Consider the following 23,847-nt stretch of genomic DNA (forward strand, 5'->3'; position numbering starts at 1 on the left):
AAAAAAAAAAAAAAAAAAAAGACTCTAGATTTCCAGTCATTTAGCATTTAGCATGCCTACTATATACAGTGACCATATTATCCGTGCAATCACACATCTTTTGTTTAAGTCACTACATATCAAGAATCAAGCTTTTACTAGCTCGTTGCTTCTTTCTCTAGCTTGTGCTTTCCTTGTTATCTTCTCCTTCCTGAGAGAGCCATTCTGAAAATTCTACACCTGCTGCTGTTGAAAGAAAATCTATAGAGAAAAGAAGTCTAAACAAAGTGAGTGCCAGACTCTGCCCATCAGTGTTTCCAGGAATCAAAGATTCCCATGCCTTTACCGTCACCATGCCCTGCCACCATTCTAGAGAAGTAAACCCGTGTAAACTGCTACTACTAGTCGACGTTAACACCTACCTCCACAGGCCCTGGTATTAATCGGCTAGGGCTGCCATAACAAAATACCATGGGCTGGTACCGGAAGCAACAGAGATCTACTTTGTCACAGTTCTAGAGGCTGGAATCCAGATCAAGGTGCCATCAGGGTTGGTTTCCGGCAAGAGCTCTCTTCCTGCCTTGTACACAGCTGCTTCCTCACTACGTCTTCACAAGACCTTTATTCTGTGTGCATGCGGAGAGGGAGAGCTCCTTGGCAGCTCTTCTTCTTAAGAGGTCACAGTCCTTGTTTGCGTATAACACCCAGTGCTCAAACAATGAATCATGGAACACTACATCAAAAACTAATGATGTAATGTATGGTGATTAACATAACATAATAAAATAAAATTAAAAATAAAAAGGCTGTAAATAAAAAACCAAAAAAAAAAAAAAAAAAGAGGACACAGTCCTATTGGATTAGGACCCCACCCTGATAATCTCATTTAACCGTAATTACCTCCTTAAAGGCCCTCTTTACAAATGCAGGTTAGGGCTCGACATTTGAATTGGGGATGGGGAGACAATTCAGCCTAGAACAGCCCTGCTTTTTCTCATCATTGTGAAGACACGCTAAGTCCCCTTCATCCCCCTTTGTTTAGATATTGTCTTTGCAGGAAGAGCAGGAGAGGAAAAGGGCCATCTAGGGAAGAAAAATGGGATGGTAGATATCTGAAGTGGTTCAAATAATATATTTATTTTTTGCACTTTTTCAAATGAAATATCGGGGTATTCTTTCGAAATTCAAAACATAACACTTCTTTCTCATCTGCTTCCTTTCTCACTAATGAATATGTATAGCACCTTCCTGTCTCTCTCATAACACTGATCACCTCCTACCTGGCAATATTTAGTTGTTTACATGTTTCATTTTTCTTATTAAAAAATTAAGTATCTTGAGAGTGGGATCTGTGTCCAGTTATTTTATTACTCATAGTAGTTAACAGAAAGTTTTCCAGAAAGTGATCTTTTATTTATTCAATACATTTGGGTTCAGTACCTACCATAAGCTAGGCTGCCACTTCTTGATTAGAATTTCCTAATAAATGCATTAATAAACTTCTAAATTAAAAATATTAAATAAATGTATAAAATAAATTCATAAAAATATGGAACAATTAAGAGAATTATTTATTTTAAAAATTCATTTATTTATTATTATTTTTCTTTTTAAAGAACAGTAGAGACAAAGAGAGTGGAGGGGGAGGGACAGAGGGAGACAGAGAATCTCAAGCAGGCTCCACGCCTAGTGTGGAGTTTGATCTCACAACCCTGAGATCATGACCTGAGCTGAAATCAAGAGTCAGACACGTAACCGACTGAGCCACCCAGGCGCCCCGAGGATTATTTATTTATCACTGATTATTATATTATTCTAACCCAACCTTTTAGGTATTTATAAAGTACATTGAAAATTTATCATCATTCCCGCCGTACACATGAGCAAAGGTATGGCTCAGAAATATTTTTCTTTTCGTTCTACATTATATAGAATATGTGCAAATACATATCCTCAAAAGTGACGTTTTTCTCAATGAAGGAATACTACAATCAAATTGCCCAGAACTATTACGGCATGGGTTCATCAAGAGCAACACTAGGGCGGGCGCCTGGGTGGCTCAGTCAGTTAAGCGGCTGCCTTTGGCTCAGGTCATGATCCCAGGGTCCTGGGATCGAGCCCCGTATCGGGCTCCCTGCTCCGCGGGAAGCCTGCTTCTCCCTCTGCCACTCCCCCTGCTTGTGTTCCCTCTCTCGCTGTGTCTCTCTCTGTCAAGTAAATAAAATCTTTAAAAAAAAAAAAAAAAGAGCAATGCTAGGGCAGTTTATAGGGATTCTGCATACCACTGGATGGCAGGTTCCTTAAGGGCAGGGATTAGTTTATTTTCCTTAATATATTTAGACCCCGTGGCCCCAGAATGTTGTCTTGAATTTAGCAGTTGTTTGAGAATATTTATAGCATAGAATCAAATAAAATGGAATGTATTAGAAATGTTGTTTAGGGGCGCCTGGGTGGCTCAGTCGGTTAAATGTCTGCCTTCGGCTCAGATCATGATCACAGGGTCCTGGGATCGAGCCCCGCATCGGGCTCCCTGCTCAGCGGGAAGCCTGCTTCTCTCTCCCACTCCCCCTGCTTGCTCGCTCTCTCTCTCTCAATTAAATAAATAAAATCTTAAAAAAAAAAAGAATAGAAATGTTGTTTAATATAGGATGAGCTCTGAATAGCCCCTCAGTTCGTTTTAACAGATTACCTCCGCCCGCTATCAGAATAACCCTGCTGTTTCCAGTACAGTAGCCACGACCAGTATATGGGTATTTAGTCCTGAAATATGGTCCCTCCAAACTGAGAGGAGGTGCCATGTGTAAAACAGTCACTGAATTTAAAAGATTTAGTACAAATAAAGTAAAATATTTTATTAACATTTTAAAATATTGATTATATATTGAAATGATCATATCTCTGACACACCGGCTTAAGTAACATATTACCACAATTAATTTCATGTGTTTCATTTGCCTTTTTGCAATGGGCCTACTAGAAAATTTTAAATCTTATAAGTGACTGGCATTGTATTTTCCATGTACAGTATGGCAGTGTGACCTCTTCAGTGAGGCAGGTTAGGTTACTTTGCCTAGAATTATACTATCCTAAGCACAGTTACAATTACTACGATCTGCTGGAATTTTTTAAACTTTATTTCTGTAGGAATCCTTGGGCTTTTAAAAGCTTATTCAAAGAGAGAGGGAAAAAAAAAAAAGGAGGTAGAAATGCCTGATGTGGTCCAAACAACATATTTTTTTCTTTTTTAGCACCTATTTAAAACAAGTTGTTGAATACTTTGGAAATTCACAGCGTGACATGGACTAGTTCAATTATTGTCACGTGGCTTCTTGACAATTTGTTTCTTAAACAGTACTCAGCTGTGGGCCAGATGAATTATAAATGGTTGTGGTTTAGTGGATTTTATACAGCATAAGTAAATTAAAAACTAGATACCTTACAATAACCAGCTCGAAGAAAAAAGAAATCTGGCCTCCTGTGGCAGCAGTAGTTTTGAGGAATTAAAAAACAATGCCACAAATAAATAATTTTTCTTTAGCAAGCTTTTAAAGATTGTTTTAGTAAACTGACATCCACATCAGTGGCATTTCAAGGTTGGTGCAAGCACTAGAGAATAAAATTAGGATCTTGTCTATTTGTTCATTAGAGCTGGCGGTCTTCAAAACTCTCTTGTATCTATTTATTAATTGTATTTCCATATATAAGTTAGCTTTCTTTGTGATTCCTGATATCAACACTCTGAAAACCACTGACCTCAGTTAACCTCAATCATGAGATAAGTCATCCACATTAAGAAGTTCACACAACACATTTTCATGTTGGAGGCAGAAGTCATTCCCTTCCACCATCCCTAATAACAGGCCACCCATTCCAATTAAATTCAATAATCGAGAAGCATTTCCAAGTGGCAGAGTCTCTCGCTTCAGCGGAGACGTAATGAAATCTCTTCTTTTCTGTCATTTGAAACAGGTTAGATGGAGTGAGAAGATGTCATGGTTAAAAACGGAGGTTAAGTCTGAGAAGAATGCGAACGTGGAGACGCTGGTGAGACAGAACAAGCGCAGGGACCATTTCAAAGTAGAGCGATCATGAGAAGTGAAGAGGAAAAGGAGGCGCACTTGTCTCTTTAAAAAGCAAATGAGAAAATGTCAGTTCTCAAGAGATGAGTTCTTGCACCCCAGACAGCTGTGAGCAATTTGTCAACTGCTCTGAAGTGTGGCGGAGTCAACCCCTGGGTCTCAGCCATGTGGCTCGGGTACCGGCTTCCGTGAGGCTGAAGACACAAGAGGACACTTCTGCCTCAAGGACATCCTAGTTGTCATTGCGGTCCACAGAATATCCAAACATCAGAGCAGACACTCTTACAAATTGAATGAACTAGATTAATAGGCACCTGAGTGCGTGAAAAAATTAAACCAGCAAACACTAGCAGATAAAAGTGTCCACATGGCTTGGTGGAAAAATCACGGCCATTTGCCAAGGCTCTGTGTCCTGGCTCTGCAATATAACTTGTCACCTTAGGCAACTCGTTTAACTTCTATGAACCTCCGTTTCTTCTCCTGTAAAACCGAAGTAACACACTTAGGATTTGGAGAGTCACGCTACTTCAAGTTTCAGGACTATATTAGGTCCTTAATATATGTTAGTGTCTCTCTATAAAATTAAACCATAGCAATAAATACACTGATGAAACAGAAAAGGGATAGTTTTGCATTTATTCTTACAATATTTGTGATTTGATATAAGAGCAGTGTAATAATCTAGAAACTTTCCTGGCTCCTATTTCCTTTCTTGTGTTTCTTTTTATGCCCATCGATAAGAAACTGGGGCTCACAGAGCTAACCTTTGGTGTCCACGTGCCCCTGAGTTACAGTCTTCCTCATTCCCCATCTGGTCCTCTGCTTTGATTGTTATTCTTACATTTTTCTGACCTGGAGTGCTGGTGTCAGTCCCCCTCTCACCCTCAGGGACAGGGGAGCGACTACCCCACTTTTCCTTCTCCTCTGAGGGCTGGAGCATTCCATGCACCCACAGGCGGATCATCCAAATGACCTGACAACCAAGTATTGGCAACAGCCTGAGATCTCCACTGGACTCCAACCTCCTGGTGGGAAACCGCACCTCCCCAGCCCACCCCCCACCCCCCACCCCACCCCCACCCTCGGCTGAGCAGTGTGGCCTCAATCACAGACAAGCTTTACCACATCCTTAGAATGCCAGGCTTCACCAGAATTCTGTGTCTGATACCACTTCTGTTGTCCCTGAGTCCATCCTAGCTCCTACTTCCTATCTCTCCAATATAGCCGATCTTAAAAACAAAGCTCCAGAATACGTAATCAGGATACAAAGTAGCTTTACTTGGATTTTTCTTATAATTCTAAACTTAAGGTTGACTGAATCTTGCAGAGTGGGGGTGAGAATTCAGAAACTTTGATGCAAAGCAAGTGAGGGTGAAGGCAAGAGTGGGTGGTGGTTAGGATTTTTAGGGGAGACAACTGAAAAGGCTTATTTTGAATCAATAAGTGAAATGCAGACCTATTTCTCTTCTTTATTCTTGCTGCTCAGGTCTGAACTGTGCTTAAACCTCCCTCTGGATCAACTTATGTTATTCACCTGGATTTGCTCCATGTGGTACAAGGTGAAAAAAGGGAATTTCCATCCCTTAAACATAGTAATTAAATAAAAAAAAAAAGCTATTCTTTATAACTCTAAGTAATATGTCTAATAAATTTGCCAGCAGTGAGGAATGAGCCTGTGAGGAAATAACAAAGATACGCATCTAATGGAATCTAGTGACATAGTACAAAGGCGTAATTATAGCTAATTTATGAGTTCAATGTCCTTTCTCCTTGCAGTCCGGAGAAACAGTCTCACCATATCCTGAGCTTCTCCCATCCAACATGATTCTCCTGCATCTGCTTTGAAAACGACAACCAAATGCTGGAAAACCTTTGCTTTCTGGCAATATGTGGAAAGTAGATGTGCTAGTTAATCCAAGAATCAATAAGCATGTCCTATACATAAATGCGACTAAGTAAGGACAAAATCAGCCTGAAGTACTTTCTTTGATCCTACAGACCCATAAAATCTCTCAAAGCTGCCTCACCACTGTGCTGTTGGTAGGTGTATATATCAGTTGACCAAGGAGACTCATTGCTGGATGCCAAAAAACAACAGCGATACTGTAGTTTTGTTTGTGCGTTTTTAAGAAAGGAGAATGTCATTATCTTCACAAGACATATCTTCACAAGACAAGCTACCTGAGGAGAACAAAGCCCGCTGCTGATTAAATACCAAAGTTCTTTTTAATTAATACTCATGGAAAGTGTGGATAAGCAATATGCATGCCATGTTCTATGAGAACAAAATCAACAATTTAAAAGAGTTTTTGCTTTTTTTCTATTTTTGTTTCTTTTTCCCCTGGTCTAAATTCTTACTCTCTGCCCCCCCCCACCAGCCACTTTATGATTTCTTTCAGAGAAGGTCCATGAATAACTGTGGCTAGAAGCTGGTTGGGGTGGGGGGAGTGGTCAAAGAAGATTAAAGCAAACTATATTGACTTGTTTCATTTTAATCTCATGATCTGAAACCTCAAAAGGGTATTCAGGAGGACTCCGCAATTTCTTGCATGTTTCGCTAGAATGTTGTCTCCCACCTCCCAAGAAAAACATTTCAGACCTTCCCTTTCTCTTCAAACCCTCCTCCTCCTCCTCCTCCCCTCCTGACAGCGGCTGTTAGCCCCTCCTGCGTTCTCCAGGGAAGCCCTCTGAGGAAGCCTCCCCACCCTTCCCAACGCCTCACCTTTAGACTCCCCCACACTGTCTGCTTCTTCCCTCCCCGCCAGCCTCTTGAGAAAGCCAGCCCCTCCCCCTTGTGCCGGGTTCTGTCCCCCACCTTCGCAAGGTGCTGCCAGATCACTCACCCACCTTTCCCTCCCTTCACAAGCCTCCTTCTAGCAGCTTCTTATCAGCATAGGAACGTGTCCTAGCAGCCCTCACTCAAATGAGCAAAACAAAACAGGTTCTTAGCTCTGTTTCAAGCTCTTCATTCCTCCTCTCCTCTGGCTCTCAGTTGCTGATAAGAAATCAGAAGTTGATAAGCATGATGGCCCCACTGCATTTCCCTGCTCTCCTTCATAGCTCAACTTCTCTTCTCACCTCCTCCAGTGTCTTCCTACTTCCTTCAGTTTGCTTACACACGCACTACCGCACCGGACCCGGTCAAAGTCATGATGTCATTTTGTTGCCAACGCAAATAGTGGTCATAATAAATCTGTGATTTTGATCCTATTTCCTCTCCCCCTGACCCAGGCAGTTCCTGTCCTTTGAACACAGCAGGGATCTCCTGCCTCTTCCCTCTACCAGGGCTGCCCATCACCCCAGATATCTGCAGGTGTTGCTCCTTACCACCCTGACGACCCCATTTAAATGATTCACCCAGAGATGCCTGGGTGGCTCAGTCGGCTAAGCGTCTGCCTTAGACTCAGGGCGTGATCTCAGGGTCCTGAGATCAAGCCCCAGGTGGGCTCTCTGCTCAGTGGGGAATCTGCTTCTCCCTCTGTCTCTTCCCCCTGCGCATGCTCTCTCTCTCTTGCTCTCTCAAATAAATAAATAAAATCTTTAAAAAATAAGATGATTCACTCACTCTGTGCTCTCCTCATCCCCTTTACGGTGCTTCATTTTTCTTTATAATCCTCAAGACCTCATTGCTTATTGTCTGCCTCTTGTCTCTGTCCATCCGGACAGAGGTTTGTTCACTCTCAGATCTCTGCACCCAGTCCTGTGCCCGCCACACAGTGAGTACTCAAGAAAGGTTTGTTGAATGAAACGTTTCAGGCCCACCTCTAAAGGCTTTATCTGTATGAAGTTCTTAAATCCTTACAAAATCCCGGTGAGGTAAGGACTATTGCTAAACGCATATTAAGTCAGGAATCAGAGGTACCTCTCAGGTTCAAGGATACCTCTCTGTCTTCATCTCACTCATCTCTTGGCAGTATTGGATACCCCTCCTCCTCAAAACCACATGCTTCCAAGCTGGTTTTCTTCTTACTGTTTGACCTCTCTTTCTCTCTATCCCGTTCCTCTCCCTTGCTGAGGTCATCATTCCCAGGAGTATGCTGATGAATTCTACCCTGTACCTCCACCATGACATTTCCTGTGAACTCTGTGCTCACAGACCCAACTGCCTGCTCAACATCACTGATCACAGAGACCTCAATTCTAACATGTTCAATGCAGTAAATCATGCTTCGTAAACTCTCTCATTTCAATACATGGCTTCCCTAACCACCTGGGTCCTCAGGCCGGATCCCTAGGAGCAATCTTGATGTCTCCCTGTCTCTCATCCCCTTGCCACCGTATTCAATCATCTTTCCATCCCCTAGGTACCAAGTCACCTTCATCTTGTGCCCAAATTACTACACAACCTTCCAGCTATGTCCTGCTCCCACTCTTGTGCCTCTAAACCACTCTCACTAGGGAACCAGTGAGAGGTTTTCTTAAGATGTAAATTGTACTCTGGTACTCCTCACCATAAAAGCCTTTCATGGAGCATAAAATCTAAACCCTGTGTGCTTTCTCTTTGCTTCAGAGAGCTCATTAAAAATTGAAATTATTTTATTTTGATTTCCTTCTTATTTGTTTGCTTAGTAACCCACTAAAATATAAACCCATGAGGGAAAGAAACATGCTTTATTCACCACTGAGTACCCAGAAGTTCTCCTATTCATAGTAGGCAGGCTCAATAAATGTCTCCTGATGGAATAATACAATATTTTAGAATGCTATGTTTAGGCAGGAAGCGCCTCCTACATTTGAATTTTAAAGTTTGTACTGTATTTATCGGTCTGCTATAATTACTGGTGTCATAGTTAACGTTGTTGGTGAGAAGATAGGTAAGTGCGTGTGGTCTCACCCAGCCAGGGTATAGCCTGTACGACATGCGACCTAGGACACTCTGTAGCACACAAACCGCGCACATTTATTTTTCAAACAGGAAAATATTGATTATCAGAGTTTTGATGATGTATTTATCCGCCACTATTTTGTATATGGGGTAACAAGAAGCGCAAAAAGACCCATAAGGGCCAAATTAAACACAGACATCCACAAGGAGAGACAGCAAATTCTTAAGAAGTGCTAATGTCCACACGTAGGAGTGCATGTAGTAGACACGCACGTGAAATGGAGGAAAAACTGTATTGGAATGAAATTCAAAATGTTGAGCAACAGATTCAACCTCAGACAGGGTACTGGGCTTCTGAAGAAAAAAGCATGGTAGCAAAGAGTAAGCTGATTCACAAAATGGGGATCCACCAATGCCCAGAGATGCTGATAAGTTAGAAAGGAAGTGGGATGCATATTGGATATTTCATGCATACTCATCTGCGCAGATAGTAATAGAACAGGTAACGGTGTCCTTGACCAGAAAGACGATGTCAGTCACTTCTTTGCAGCTAAGTGTGGATGAGTCCCTCGCGAAACTCAACTCTCTTGTTTCTCGGTTCTACCCCAAAGTCATTCCAGCTCGATTAGATTGCTTTCACCTTTTTAAGAACCACATTGTAGGGTGGAATGACATCTCCACCTGAGATGTCGTGGTGATTTCCTTCAAGAGTTGTCCATCACTTGGTCAGTCTGGATTAATGGACAATGGTCACAGTCTGAAAATTCTGAGCACAATAGACATTATTTCCATGGTACGGTCCACAGTGGATTCTAGTTCTTAATTTTTATTTGCTCACAAATTACTGCTCCTGACAAAGGCTATATTTAGCTGAACTATGTGATTTGATTTGCAAATCCTCCACCCCCACACACATATATTTAAGTAATTGTTTCAAAGTTCACAATCGTTACTTTGTAAGGGAGGAAGCAGAGGGTATAAGTAAAGTAGGTCTAGCTGTGTTTGCTTCTGCCACAAGTAAAAAAAGCCCCTTCACTGAATAGTTAAACAGATTTCCATAGATGAAAATTATTCCTATCATCTGGCCTTTGCGTCGTACTTCCCTAAAGTGTAAACAGACAAAACCCTTCAGAAAGCCACCCACACTGAGTAAAACTGCTTTGATAGGGTTCACTGGTTTTGTTGTTTCTGGGAAAATGATTCCAAAGGATGGGCATAAACTAAATAGGACTCCACAGTAAATAGGAGTGTGCTGTCTGTCATGTTAATTGGAACAAACCAGCAGTGCCAAGTTTTAGGTGAGCAGAGAAGCAGCATTGAACCTGAAGTAAGATGAGGAGGTCTGGCTCTTGCCATTTTCTTGCTGAGTGACACTGGGCAAGCTGCTTAACTTTCCTGAGAAAAGTTTTCTGTGACATTGTAGGGTTACACTTAATACACTTGATTGTTCCATGTAGCTATTTTTAAGATGCAGTAATCAAGACGTTATTTTAATTTCATTTTCTCTTTGTGTGTGTGTTCCATTTGTTATCTTCAATATTCCTAAAGTCCTCTTAATTTTCCATCATCTAAGTGATTGCTTTTCCTTACTATATTGTAGGAGTTTCCTAGGGCTGCCATAACAAAATACGACAATTTGAGTGGCTTAAAACAGAGATCTCTTTTCTCAGAGTTCTGGAGGACAGAAGTCCAAGACCACAGTGCTGGCAGGGCTGGTCTCTCTTAAGGTGTCTCTCCCTGGTTTACAGATAGCGGCCATCTTGCAGCCTCCTTGCGTGGCCGTTCTTCTGTGCACACATGCTCTGGGGTCTCTCCCTGTGTTCAAACTTTCTGTTTTCTTAAGGACACCAGATTGGATTCGGGCCCACCCCAGCAGACTTATCTCTTGCCTCTCTTCCTTGGAAGCGGGAACACAGGATTAAAGAATTACACAGTTGTTGAAGGTATAGAATTTCCAGGTCTGCACTAGAGAGTCTTGGTGTGGAAGGAGACTAATCACAGAAATTACTGAGCCTTGTTAAACACCATTCCCTCCCTCCTCCCCCCCCACCTCTCTCCCTCACACCTAACTCAGTGCCTGGAATACAGTAAGAGGTCAACAATGTATTAGTTGAGATAAATTGAAGAGTCAAGGACTTTCTAAAGTAAAAGCCTTTTAACTGGCCTCCCTGCGTCTACCTTTGCCCTACTGCAATGTCTCTTCATCTCCAGCTGCCAAGTGATCCTTGAGAAGTATAAACCAGAGCATATAATCATCAGAAATTTTGCTACTAAGAGCAAAAGCCAAGGTCCCTTTAATGGCTTATAAGAACCCCCGAGATTGGCCTCCTGTCCTTCTGAACTCATCTGCTTTCAGTTGTGTTCACACCCGTCTATCCATTCTGCCTTCTTTGCTGCTTGTCCAACACACCAAATGTGTGGCCATTTTCCCTGAGCACCCCCCTCCCTCCCCGGATAGCTGTTACCCTAGATTTTGTCCCTGCTCACATCCTTCAAAATGCAAGATTTAAAACGGAAACAACCCTCCCCACCACTCCCTATTCACCTCCCTAATGTACGTTTCTTTCTACTATTTATGAATTTCCAATAAATAATTTACCTATTGATTGTGCTTCATCTATTTTGCACCACCCAAAAGCAAGGATGTTTGCTTTTCTAGGACTGAGAACACAGTAAGTGTTCACTAAATGCTTATTGGAAAAAGTAAAAGTTCTGGGTGGGAACACAGGGAAATGTTCTGAATTAAGTAAAATCAGTGTTTTTGTAGACAAAGGAAAAGTTAAAGGACCCGTTAACAAAGAAAAGACAAAAAGTGTTTTCAGAATGAACCAGAGACAAAGTTTTAAGACTGTAAACTGAAAGTAGAGCCTTATGGACACGAGAGAGGGAGCGGGGAGAGAGGGAAGGAGGAAAGAATAGAGAAAGGAGACTGATACTGATTTAATAAGGTGTTTGCTAAGCTGTCCCTCTTCAGAGTGTTTTCGGGGTCTCTTGGTAGAGGAGCCGAAGAGGGACTTCAGTCCCCAGCATCCAAATCTGCCCCTCAATATTAGATCTTTAATTTTTTGAGTCTCTCAATAAGATTTTGCCTTGAAAAAGAAAAAAAAAGCTTCAGATTAAAAATGACAATAAAAGAGTGAAAGTCCTGTCATAAAGTGCATTACAGGGGGTAACTTGTGAGAGACATTTGCTAATGCCTCCCTGGGGGGGGGGGCAGGGGGGAAGGTCAGAATCAGGGGAAGGGGACTGTGGAGAATCCCTCTCTCAGCAGCCAGGCTTGGCGTTCTGAAGAAAGCCAGGTGGGGGAGCGGGGCTACAGCAAAGAAAAGGAACATGCTGTTTCAGGCAATGGCACAAGGGAACTCAGAGATCATGAGCAGGGACTGAGAGCGCCAAGAAAGTAAAACTCTGCCCCAAAGACAGTTCAGCTGCTTGATTATGTGGGGGTAAGTGTGCAGGGCAGCGCATTTACAACTTCACAGGACGCTGAGATGAGAACACAAAGGCATTCTTAGAAATTACTCAGCTAACAAGAGCTGGGACTCTGGGGAATGTGGTGGGACTATAAAAGCCATGTGGATTTTAGTATTAAGAACAATGATGTGGCCCCACACTGAGCATGAATTGCGGTTGTTCATTGCCATGGCAGGGAATTGAGGAGTGGGGTTCCTTGTTCAACAGGAATTTGTGCCCGCAGTGGCCTGGCCAGTGGCACACTGAGGATTTGTGACTTGTTACAAACACAAGGCATATACAAGGATGTATCGTATGTGAGTTTGAAGGAGTTTATACCGCCCAGGCTCTTGACTGTGAATAGTTCAGGTTTTCTTTTCTTTTCTTTTCTTTTAAGATTTCATTTACTTATTTGAGAGAGAGAGAGCACAAGCAGGGGCAGAGGGAGAGGGAGAAGCAGACTCCATGCTGAGCATGGAGCCCAAAGTGGGGCGATCCCATGACCCCAAGATCACGACCTGAGCCCAAAGCAAGAGTCAAACACTTAACCAACTGAGCTACCCAGGTGCCTCTTTTTTTTTTTTTTAAGTATTATCAACTGTTTCAATTTACTTGGAGTCTTGGAATTTTATCTACACTGATATATCCTGTGTTGTGAGCATTTCACTTTATGCTGTTTCTAATCTGCAACCCCCCCTCACTTCTGCCATGCTTAATTTGGTATCTGTAATGATTTAATGATTCATGTTGTTTGCGCAAGAATGAAAAATAAGGCTGGTAGTTTGAGAGAAGACAATCAAGTTGTAAAGAAAGGACAATGTTAACGTATTTCAGGTGTTGAAAAGAAAACCATGGACCCAAATGGACCCTCTTGGGCCAAGTCACCAAACCAGGGCTTAATGCCTAACCTAATTGCAGTTTCAACCTCCACGAGAAATGCAGTCTTAAGGAGTCAGCCAGGCATTTTCTGAACAGCACCAATGAGGCCCTCTCCATCCTTCAAAGGAAGATGACATAATCCACTTAACAAGACTTACTGCTCTACCGCCTAAAGGAAGAATGACCTTGCCCAGAACCATCCTTCCTTTCCTCTTACTAACAACGTTCTTGCGCCATCCTCCCTCCTATAAAAACCTTCCATTTTGTAAACTCTTCAGAGCTCCCCTCTACTTGCTGGATGATATTCAGGAATCGCTTAATAAAGCCAATTAGATCTTCAAATTTACTCAGGTGAATTTCATTCTTTAACACAGTCTTAATCTTACGTATTGATGCTATTTTACTTTTTTCTTTTATAACTGGTATGATTTACATGTGGCTATTTTATTGATACTTTCTGCACTGATATTGCCCAGAGTTGCTGATTCGAGTTAAGGGATTTAGGAATTTGAGTGTGACGCTGAAATAGGGATGTTTGTCACAGGATACAATTCCTAAGAAGTTGCATATTGATATGTATATAAACCATAAATGCAGAACTTATATAATAAATAAGAATGGGGAATTGCAGCAAGTATGTTTGGAAGCCCAGGAAGGACTATCAAGCCACTCAAACCCATGCCACAAGAGAAAATAGCTGGCCAGCTTGGAGAAACAAGACCCACTGAATATAATAGCTGTCTCTAAATATTTGAAGGCCCTCTGGCAGAAAGAAGATGGGGCTGATTAGGTGTGGTCCAAGGGGCAGATAACGATGCAACCTCCTAAAAAAAAAAAAAAGGAGCAGAATGTCTGTGACCCTCCTATTCTGCTCCCAGCTCTGAGAGGAAATATAACACCCAGGTGTGCAACCCAGCCATGGTGGTCCCACGCCTCCCAACAGAGAGGACACACAAAACTGGGAAGTATGGACAGGAAGCCTCTGCTTCGCTGATCAACTGGGATGGGCATGTGATCTGTTCTTCTGCAACCTGGCCCCAGGGTGCACAGTAAGTCAGCAATTGGGGGAAACTGGTATGTGAAAGGAGAGGCAATGTAGATACCAGGTGGCGGCAGATTTTTGTAGAGATTAATAGTCACCAGGTATCAGATTTTTGCAACCCATAGAGATAGTGGCAATCCCAAAGGAAAGCCTATGTGAAGAGAAAGGGCAGATTTTGCCGCTTCGGCCAGGGCAGCCCTGGACACTTACTTTAGCAGCACCTCCATTGATTTGGTCCACTGTGTACGTGCCCCATGCTTCTTTCTGGGGAAATTGCTACTGTGAGGATTTGAACGCCTAGGGTTTGGGGGTGTTTGTTGGTTTTGTCCTTAAAAGGAGCACTATCCCAGCCCAGTGTCTGTTTATGGAGGCCCCTGCAGCTCATCTGTCAGAAGAATCAAGTGGCTAGAAGAACTGAAGAGGTTAAGAACGTGTCACTCCAAAATGTAAGATGGGCAGGGGCGTGAGGAGCATGCTACGGGATCCGGCAGGCATGAGAAATATGCTTCAGGATGGGTCTGACAGGTGAAGGGTTGTCCTGAGCCAGGGTGCCACGGTTTAAATCCCACGTTGACCACTGCTTGGCTGTGTGACTTGGGCCAATTCCTCTTTGTGCCTTTGTTTCCCCTCCGGTAAAATGAAGAGGACAATTACGGTACCTACCTCATAAAATGAGGATTCAATGAGTTAATTCATGGGAAGAGCTCATCCCAGTTCCTGATTACAGTCAGCAATCAATAAATGATTCTTATTTGAGTATCAAACTGTTGTTATCATCACTGTGCTCAAGGGCAACGACAGAGTCAGACTCCTGCTTCCCCATGGGAAAAGTAAGCCTCTTAAGTAACAATCGAATTCGTTACTCAGTGTCTGGGTGTGATGCTTGATAAATAAAATTACAGAAACACGTATGTCCAAGGGCACGTTGGCGATGCTTCCTACCTCTTTCCTCCTTTATGTCTCCAATGAAACAAGTTCACAACAGACACTATTCTGTCCATCTGACCACTCAGACCATAATTTGAACTTTAACAAAGGTTCATTCAAATATTAAGCTTCCCAGTAGATCTGTAAGCCTCGATACCTTGCAAGCCCCTCACTGTCAATGTTCCAGAAATTGAAGTCTTCTCTTTGTATTCTCTTTGTATTTCTACTATTTGTCAATATATTTAGCCATTTCCAGAATCATCTTTGGTTTAGCAGTGCTACCTTGCTGAATTTCCCTCAAATCCATCTCTCTCTTCGAAGCTCACTACTGAACTTCCCTGATTCAGGGCTTCCTGCCTGGGCTCTGAGACAGGATTCCTACTCTAGCCTCTCACTGCCTCTGGTGTCTTTCCTCTCTTCTAGCAACCCTCTCCTCTTCAGCATAGTCATCGTGATGACCTTTCTAAAATGCAGATCTGATCAGCTCATACTTTCTGTTGCCTACAGTTTAAAGTCTAAGCCCCGGGCAAGGTATTTATGGCTCTTCGTGGTTTCAATTTGCCTTTCCAGTCTTGCCATACCCCCCTGCACTTTAGCCTTTGAGGCCACTGGCTGATCCCTCCCCACTACCTCCCTATCCCCACCGCACAGGAGAAGGACCCTTCTGGGGGTTTGCTTTTGCTAGTTGCATTCTCTGAATGCCCTTCCTTCTTTCTCTACCCTGAAAACCTCCACTCAGTCTTTAAGGTCCAGCTCAAATGTCACTGCTGTAAAGATTTCTTTGCCTTAGGCTATCTCCCACAAACTCCCTTGGCCCGGGCTTATCTAGCATTTTAGCATTTTAGTAGCATAAAGATATAGTTCACTTAAAGGCAACAAAATGATTTACTGTGCCAATTAGATTAGGGGCTTTTTAAATATGAACTCTCTTCTTAAGCATTTAACCTCAGTAACTAGCCCAATCCTTAGCACATACTAGATGCTCACATAACAGGTTTATTGAGTGAATGAATAAAATGAATCTTTTACCTACAGTATATTTTTACTTCTCATCAGTACAAGCAGATAAAGGGAGATGTACTTCCTTGCCTTGTTTCCAGTTATCTGTTTATTAATTTCTAGCAATCTATTTATGCATGGGTCAATGACACACTAAAAAGTTGCTTCTGCCTCTCTTTTGGGATGTCAGTGGACTCAGCTAAAGGAAAGGGGTGACAACCACCATTTATTCATTCATTTGATTGTTATGTGTCACTCCCTATTCTAGGCTCTGGGGATTTGGGGAAAAGAAAAACAGACAATATCCCTACTCTCCAAGAACTTCAATTCTATAAAGAAGAGAAAGAAAATAAACAAGTAAACAGAAAAATAAGGTAATTGTGTCTGTTGTTAAGGGCTATGAGAACCATGAAATGGGGTGATGTGTAATATTGGAACTAATTAGGGATGGGGGTTAGACTAGGTGGTTACTTCCCTCACCAGCTGAGAATGTTGAAAAGGAACCAGCCATGGAAAGATCTGGAGGTAGAGGGGATAGGAGAGCAATCTAAAGACAGGAATGAGGAGAAGCAAGGAAACAAGTGTGGCTGGCACATTATTAGCAAGGGAACTGTACTGTGGGCCAGATACTAAACTATCTGCTTTCCGTGTTTCAACCTAATACCTGATTACATCCTTGAAAGAAGGCTATCTACATTTTATAGAAAGGGAAACAAGTGGAAATGGAAGGTACAATTATTCAAAATGAATTGACTGTCTCGAAAGAGCAGGATCAAAAATCAAGCTTAAGCCAAACGATCATTAGATATCATTGTCTCTTTACCGTCTCTCACTAACCCACTGTGAACATGATAAGCAGCAAGTATAGTAGACGCTCTTAACATATGGTTGATGTCAGAATAAACAATATTGTCCACCATTGAGGCTAAGTCTATTATATGAAGCTTTTTCTTGTTTGCAAATTAATATATTTCCAAAAAAATTATTTATTCAAACTGTGGTAAAAACAAGCTTCATTATAATGGAATTCTAATAGATCACACTAAAATACTTATTGACATAAATACCAATAAAACTAAAACTCATGATTAGATGAGGATATAGACTATTTGAACCTTTTTCTAAAGTTTAAAGATAAAATAACAGACAATTACAACATTAAAAGGCAACATTTATCTCTCCAACATTTATCTCCTAACATTTTCCTATTGATGTTAAAACATTCTATCCATTGTTTGAGGTTGAAATAGCAGATTAAACAAATAAGAAAATGCTGCCATGAAGCAACTATGAGCACTTCAAAAATAAGACTTAGTTTGTTTGTTAAAGTTTAAGTTTGTTCTGTTAAAAAAAATTGATCTATAAGAGGTCAGTAACCACCAAAAGGCTAATTAAAATGTTAATAAAAATCCCATGCAACTTTCTTCCCTTGGGCCAGAATGATTTTGAGGTAATATGCAATTTGATTATACCTACATTGGAATAAATTCCTTAAACCAAAGATATCAACATCAACATTAGAGTAGTACCTCAATTAATATATATAGAAAACGTGGCCAGTTGCTTTAAAGAATCAGGCTTCAGATTTTTAGAATGTCCACAAGGAGAAAGATGACCTCCAAAATCCTGTCTAAGAAACCCATCTTCCTCTCAACTTAACAAGTAAGATTCACGTTTTGAGGAACTGGTCTTTGGAGAGGAGTTAAAATAGGAACACTTTACCTGTCTAGCAAGTACCAGAGGGTCGTGACAGAGATCATAAAAAGGAAGAGAAGAAGGATTTGGGCCAGTATGTTCCCCAACCATCAGAGAAACTTGTCACCAGTAAATTCCTGATTTCCAGACACATGGCAGAAAATCTATTTTTCCTTTCAGATTTGCTTTTCCTGTCCTGGTGGGAATCCCTTGGTAATAATGAGTATCTTACTTTACATTCAAAAACCTCATTAGAAACAAGGACCACAGGTATCAGTTTGATTTTAGGAGCAAGAGAGGGGAAACAATGTTTCCCTGGCCTCCTGGAGTCCAGGAGGTACTTCAGAAGAGGTACAGAGGTACAGAGGGGGGCTCATAAAGGGCTCCCATTATTTACAAGGAAGCCAACAATTTGTAGGGTTTTCTGTACTTGCCTTTGAGATCTGTGATTGATGAGACTTTAGGAGGCTATGAAGGAATATGATTCAATTAAATTGAGATTTTTGTTAAGGCACAGATAAAGGAGAACTGGGAGTTTTATTTTGAAACCAGTGCCCTAGAGTCTTAATAACATATGCAGTAGTTATTATTTAAGGTACTCTCTGCCTTTTTGGTCCTACCCAGCAAAGATGGAAGAACTTTAAAGAGCATGTAGTTTCCATTTTACCCCATGGGTCCGTGTCTCTTGATCAGTTTGGAAATCAAGCCTAAAACAATAACCAAAGAAAGTTTGAATTTATATGTAGTAATAAATTTATAAAGTTTATTTATATATGTAGGATAACAAACAGGTTTCACATTTCCTGCCAAATCCAATCAATTAGAGGTGGCTGCTTGCAGTTTTGCATTGATCAGAATGGCAAAACACACTGGTCATAATAGTGCTGAAGAAACCAGAATGGATTATTTATGATTACGGTAGACTCTGAGAGGGACTGTGACAGCACTTCTAAGCATTTGCTGACTCTGATGAAGACATTCAAGCAACAATGGAGACAGATGATTGTTTCAGGAAATTATGATGGAGGAAAAATAAAACTTCCATAGCAAGAAGGGAGAAAGTATAAAATGTGTATGTGTGTATAATGCCTCAAGAGTAAATCCATTCATTCATTCAATAAATATTTGTGGCTTATTAATATTAATAACATTATAATTTATATATTACATATAAGTATATTTAATGTTTAAGATATTTATGCATTAAGCATATATAAATATAAAAATAATGTAAATTATATGTTATATATGACTAATAAGTTAATAAGCATTTATTGAATGCATCATTCCAGGTGCTAAAGATAGAGGAAACAAAACAAATTTCCAACTCATCAGAAAGATGAGGAAGAACCAGGAAAGGAGAGTGAAAAGAAGCAGTGAATGAGAGAGGAAAACCACAAGAAAAGAGTAACCTATAAGCCAAGGGAAGAAAGTGTCTCAAGAAGGAGGGAGTGATCAACTGTGTCAAATGCTGCTGGTAGATCAAATGAGGCGAGCATTGGGAAATGATCATTGAATCTGGCAACATAGGTCTGATTGTGGTGGAACTGTAGGGGAGAATAATTAGCCCAACTGGAGTGGGTTCAAAGGATGATGGGAGGAGAGGAAGTGGAGACAGTGAGTGTATACAACTCTTTAGCAGTGTTTATTGTAAGGGGAATGGGTGGTAGCTGGGAGTGATGGTGGTAGGGAGAGATGAAGTCAGGTTTGTGTGGTCAAGTGGATGATCTAATGAAGAATATATTGATGACTCAAAAGTGGAGAGAGAAAACCACAGAACCCAAATGCGGGAGGAGGCACTTGAGAATGGGGACCAGACCCAGTGCCAAGAGGAAGGGTGTGGGCTGTAGGTTGGAGGAAAAATAACCCTTTCATAGTGGCAGGAAAATAAGGCAGAGGATGTGTATACAAGGGGTACAGTGGTTTGATAGGCTTTGTGGTGAGAACGTGTGAAAGTCCTCTTCTGGTGGCTGTTCTTTTCTCAGTGAAATAAAAAGCTAGATCATCAGCTGAGAATAAAAGAAGCAAGAAAGTAGTAGCAATGCAACAAAAATAGAAAATATGTCAATTAGGAGAGTGAGAATTAAATAGATCAGGGAGATACAGTAGAATCACCAGGTGGTAGCACCAGGGGCCCACTTGAGGGTAATGATCATAAATTTAAAATGAGACTCAGTCCGTTGATACTGAGTAAGTACCTCTCATTTTTTAAATGCCCGCTTGTAGTCCAATAACATTGTTGGGAAAAGATACTAAGCTAGATCTTTGAATTTAAAAATAATGGCCAAAGGAATTTCTATAAAGTTGATTATAGTATGGTATTAAAGATAATTTCCTGATTTTGATCATTTTATAGTGGTTGTGGAGGAGAATTGCTTGTTTTTAGAAAACCCACAGTGAAGTTATTTGGGGGAAAGGGACATCATGTCTGCAATGTACTCTCAAGTGGTTCTAAAAAAGAATAATGTATAAGTACAAAATTAAATATACATAAACATACATACATATATGTATATAAACACAATATATATTATGTATATATGCATATATACTTAGAAAGACAGACAGACAGGGAGAGTAAGAGCAAGACAGAGAGAGACAGATTAGAGCAAATATAGCAAATGTTAATAATTTGGGAGAATCTGGGTAAAAAATATCTAAGATTTCTTTATAGTATTCTCGCAACTTTCCCGTAAGTTCAAAATTACCTCAAAAAAAGAAAAAGACTGGCCAACTATTTTAAGATCTGTATTTGAAATGAAATACACTTGAAAAATTACTAAAATTTTTTATTTTATTTTGATTCCTCCATATAGTCTTATAACATCACAATTTAGAAATTTTGAGTAACTGTTTAGGATTCATGTTTGAGAAAAAAGTCAAGGCAAGGCTGATGCTAGTTTATTTTGAATCTGTGTCTCAAAGCCTTAGAGAAATCTGCCATTGAGATGTAAATTTTTATTATAAAGAAAGAACATGGCTACATTAGGTGTTACGTAGACCCTGTCTATATTTGCATTTTCCCCTGCACTGTGCAACGTAAGAAAAAGCATCTTAGTCAACACAAAATTCCATGAACCATTGTTGCTTCTTCTCACTCCCTTTCCACATTTAGTCCATCAGAAAATGCTGTTGCTTTGATCTCCCAAATCCATCCTGAATCCCTTACCTCCGTCTTCCTCTCTGATTGTCACTCTGGTCCATGTCCCTACCATCGCTCCCCTGCAGACCTGCTCGCACTATTCTTCTCCCTCCAATCCATTTTCGATGCAGCAACCAAGGGCATCTACTGAAAGTCAGTCATGTCTAAAGATAGCACTGTATGTTAACTACACTAGAACTGGAAAAGAAAAAAAGATGTTCGTGTCATTAAAAAAATAAAATAGGGGCGCCTGGGTGGCTCAGTCAGTTAAACAACTGCCTTCGGCTTGAGTCATGATCCCAGGGTCCTGGGATCGAGCCCTGCATCAGGCTCCCTGCTCCGCTGGAAGCCTGCTTCTCCCTCTCCCTACTCCCCCTGCTTGTGTTCCCTCTATTGCTGTCTCTCTCTCTGTCAAATAAATAAATTTTAAAAATCTTAAAAATAAATAAATAAATAAATGTTTAAAATATTCCAATGCATCTAGAATTTTCTGGGCCTTGCATATGCCTCCAAAATCTCTCTCTTCCCTATCATTCCACATGCTCCAACCACACTAAACCTTCTACAGTTCCTGAAATAAGCCATATCTGTTCCCAGATCAGCAGTGTTGGACTGCTCTTCTCCTGGATCTCTCTCATGTCAATATTTTTTCAGCAAAGATTTATGAAGCATCTCCTATGTGCCAGACACTGTTGTAGGCCTTGGGGGGTTACAATAATGAAAGCAGCAGATGTGGCCTTTTCACAGGCTTACCTTCGAGTCAGTGACAGACTCAGGATTTGTAGAACCTTAAGTGAACATAATTTAGCAGGCTCTCTCTAAAAAAAACAACCTACAATTCATGGAAGCAAAATTAGATACAATAGTCAATACTTATTTGGAATAAGAGGAAAAATTTCAACCACTTCCTGGGCATTGGAAATTCAGGCCCCTTTCTTCTGAGATACCCGTAGTCAAATTACTAGACATGCCTACATGCTAAGGCTTCCAGATGGCAGCCTGCTTCCCCCTCTTTACCCTGAATACGCCATAGCTTACAGAAATTCCCTGCATTCACAGGGGCTCCAGGTAAGACAGGGGCCCTGAAGCTTAAACTTCATTGACCTCATGGAAAATTGGCCTCCAATCTATGAACAAGACAGATAACATACAATTATACCAAAAAATATTTCCAGACAGTCATAAGTAATATAACAATTAAAAATTAGGCAATGAGATACAAAATGCACGGGCAGGTGGTATTGAATATAGTGGCAGTCAAGTCCTTAAACTTGATTCCAAAGTAAAGATCATACAAAAGCTAAACACCTACAAAAGTCACAGTTTCTTTGGTTTCTTGACTATTTCTCTTGCAGTGAATTTTCAGAAGGGATTACATGGAAGGGTAGCAGAAGGCTATGTTGCACTTATTATATTACAAAACTGTTTTATATCTTTAAAAAGAGCCATAAATTTAGTTTTCAGAGAAAAGAAGGATTTTGCCATGAGATAAATAAAGCTAATAAGGAAAAGTAATTGCAACTGTCACTTTTATCTTTGAGATGGTGGTTCACATCATCTTGCAGAGTATTTAAGGCATATCAACCTACCCAAAGCACTTTTGGAAATTGTCTTCAAACTCCAGGGCCCCCATTTAAATAGAAGTGCATGGTGTGGTGTCTTAAAGAAATTAATGAAAAGAATGGAGAGGGAGTTCAATTTTAATAGAAGACAAAGAGCTAGAGATGAAAAGAAAGGAAACAAAAATGAAAAAAAAATTCTCAAGTACTTTATCTTAAATGCTATGTATCAAGTTACTAAAAGGTATGGTCATTTAGAGTCAGAGAGAAAAAAAGATTGTCAGTAGCGTCATACTGTCTCAATCTGGGATGAGGAAAGAGATAAACACTCTAAATGTTTCTAAACTTTTATTGAACCACTTCTTTTAATCTTCTTGAAATTGAATTTTGCCATTTTACAAGAACTCTACTTAGCTCTGAAAGATTATTTTAACAAAAGAGTATTTCAATTCAGGAGTTTAGAGAAATTAGTCGAATGGAGTTGGCTGTCTTAATGACCACGCTGGCTTCCATCTTCACCGAGATAATGTGCACAGACACTCAGGAATGAAGAGTTTTTCCCAACTGCTCATTCAAATGCTTCGGTCAGAGAAGTTCAGAAAAAAAGGATGCAGACTAGCTGCTGAGAATTCCTGTAATGGAAGTCCTTCCATCAGCCTGGTCATCTTTTGTGAGGGTGTGAGGAGTAGGGGCCTGGCTAATTTCTTTTTATTTTAAGATATAGACAAACTGAGGGTTGCTGGAGCAGAAATGAGTAGGGGGAAAGGGGTAATTGGGTGATGGGCATCGACGAGGGCACTTGATAGAACGAGCACTGGGTGTTATAAGCAACAGATGACTCACTAAATTCTACCTCTGAAACTAATAATGCACTATATGTTAATTAAGTTGAATTTAAATTAAAAAATTTTATTTTTTTTAAGATTTTTTAGTTTTTATTAGAGAGAGAGAGTACAAGCAGGGGGAGCGGCAGGTAGAGGGAAAGGGAGAAGCAGGCTCCCCACTCATCAGGGAGCCTGACGTGGGACTTGATTCCAGGACCCCGGAATCACGACCTGGGCTGAAGGCAGCCGCTTAACCGACTGAGCCACCCAGATGCCCCTAAATAAAAAAATTTTTAAAAGATATAGAGCTATGGTTTAAAAAGAAAGGGAAAAACGTGTAAAGAAATCTGTATATGATGAAAAGAAAATGTCTCTCTTCCCATTTCATGCATAGTCCTTCTCTCCAAAGGTAACTAATGAGAACAGTTTCTTATGGATCCTTCA

The 23,847-nt window shown here is 40.7% G+C and overlaps 1 long non-coding RNA gene across 1 annotated transcript; it reads left to right on the forward strand.

Moving 5' to 3' along the window:
- The first annotated feature begins 13,507 nt into the window (after positions 1-13,507).
- Positions 13,508-21,413, forward strand: LOC145717167 (uncharacterized). The gene is made up of 3 exons (XR_014140222.1): positions 13,508-13,566; positions 16,452-16,557; positions 19,171-21,413. It is a non-coding gene; the product is annotated as an uncharacterized LOC145717167 (long non-coding RNA).
- Positions 21,414-23,847: the final 2,434 nt, after the last annotated feature.

The sequence above is a fragment of the Leptonychotes weddellii genome, chromosome 1 (genome assembly GCF_054177405.1).
Source record: "Leptonychotes weddellii isolate Sample4059 chromosome 1, ASM5417740v2, whole genome shotgun sequence".
NCBI classification, from domain to species: domain Eukaryota; kingdom Metazoa; phylum Chordata; class Mammalia; order Carnivora; family Phocidae; genus Leptonychotes; species Leptonychotes weddellii.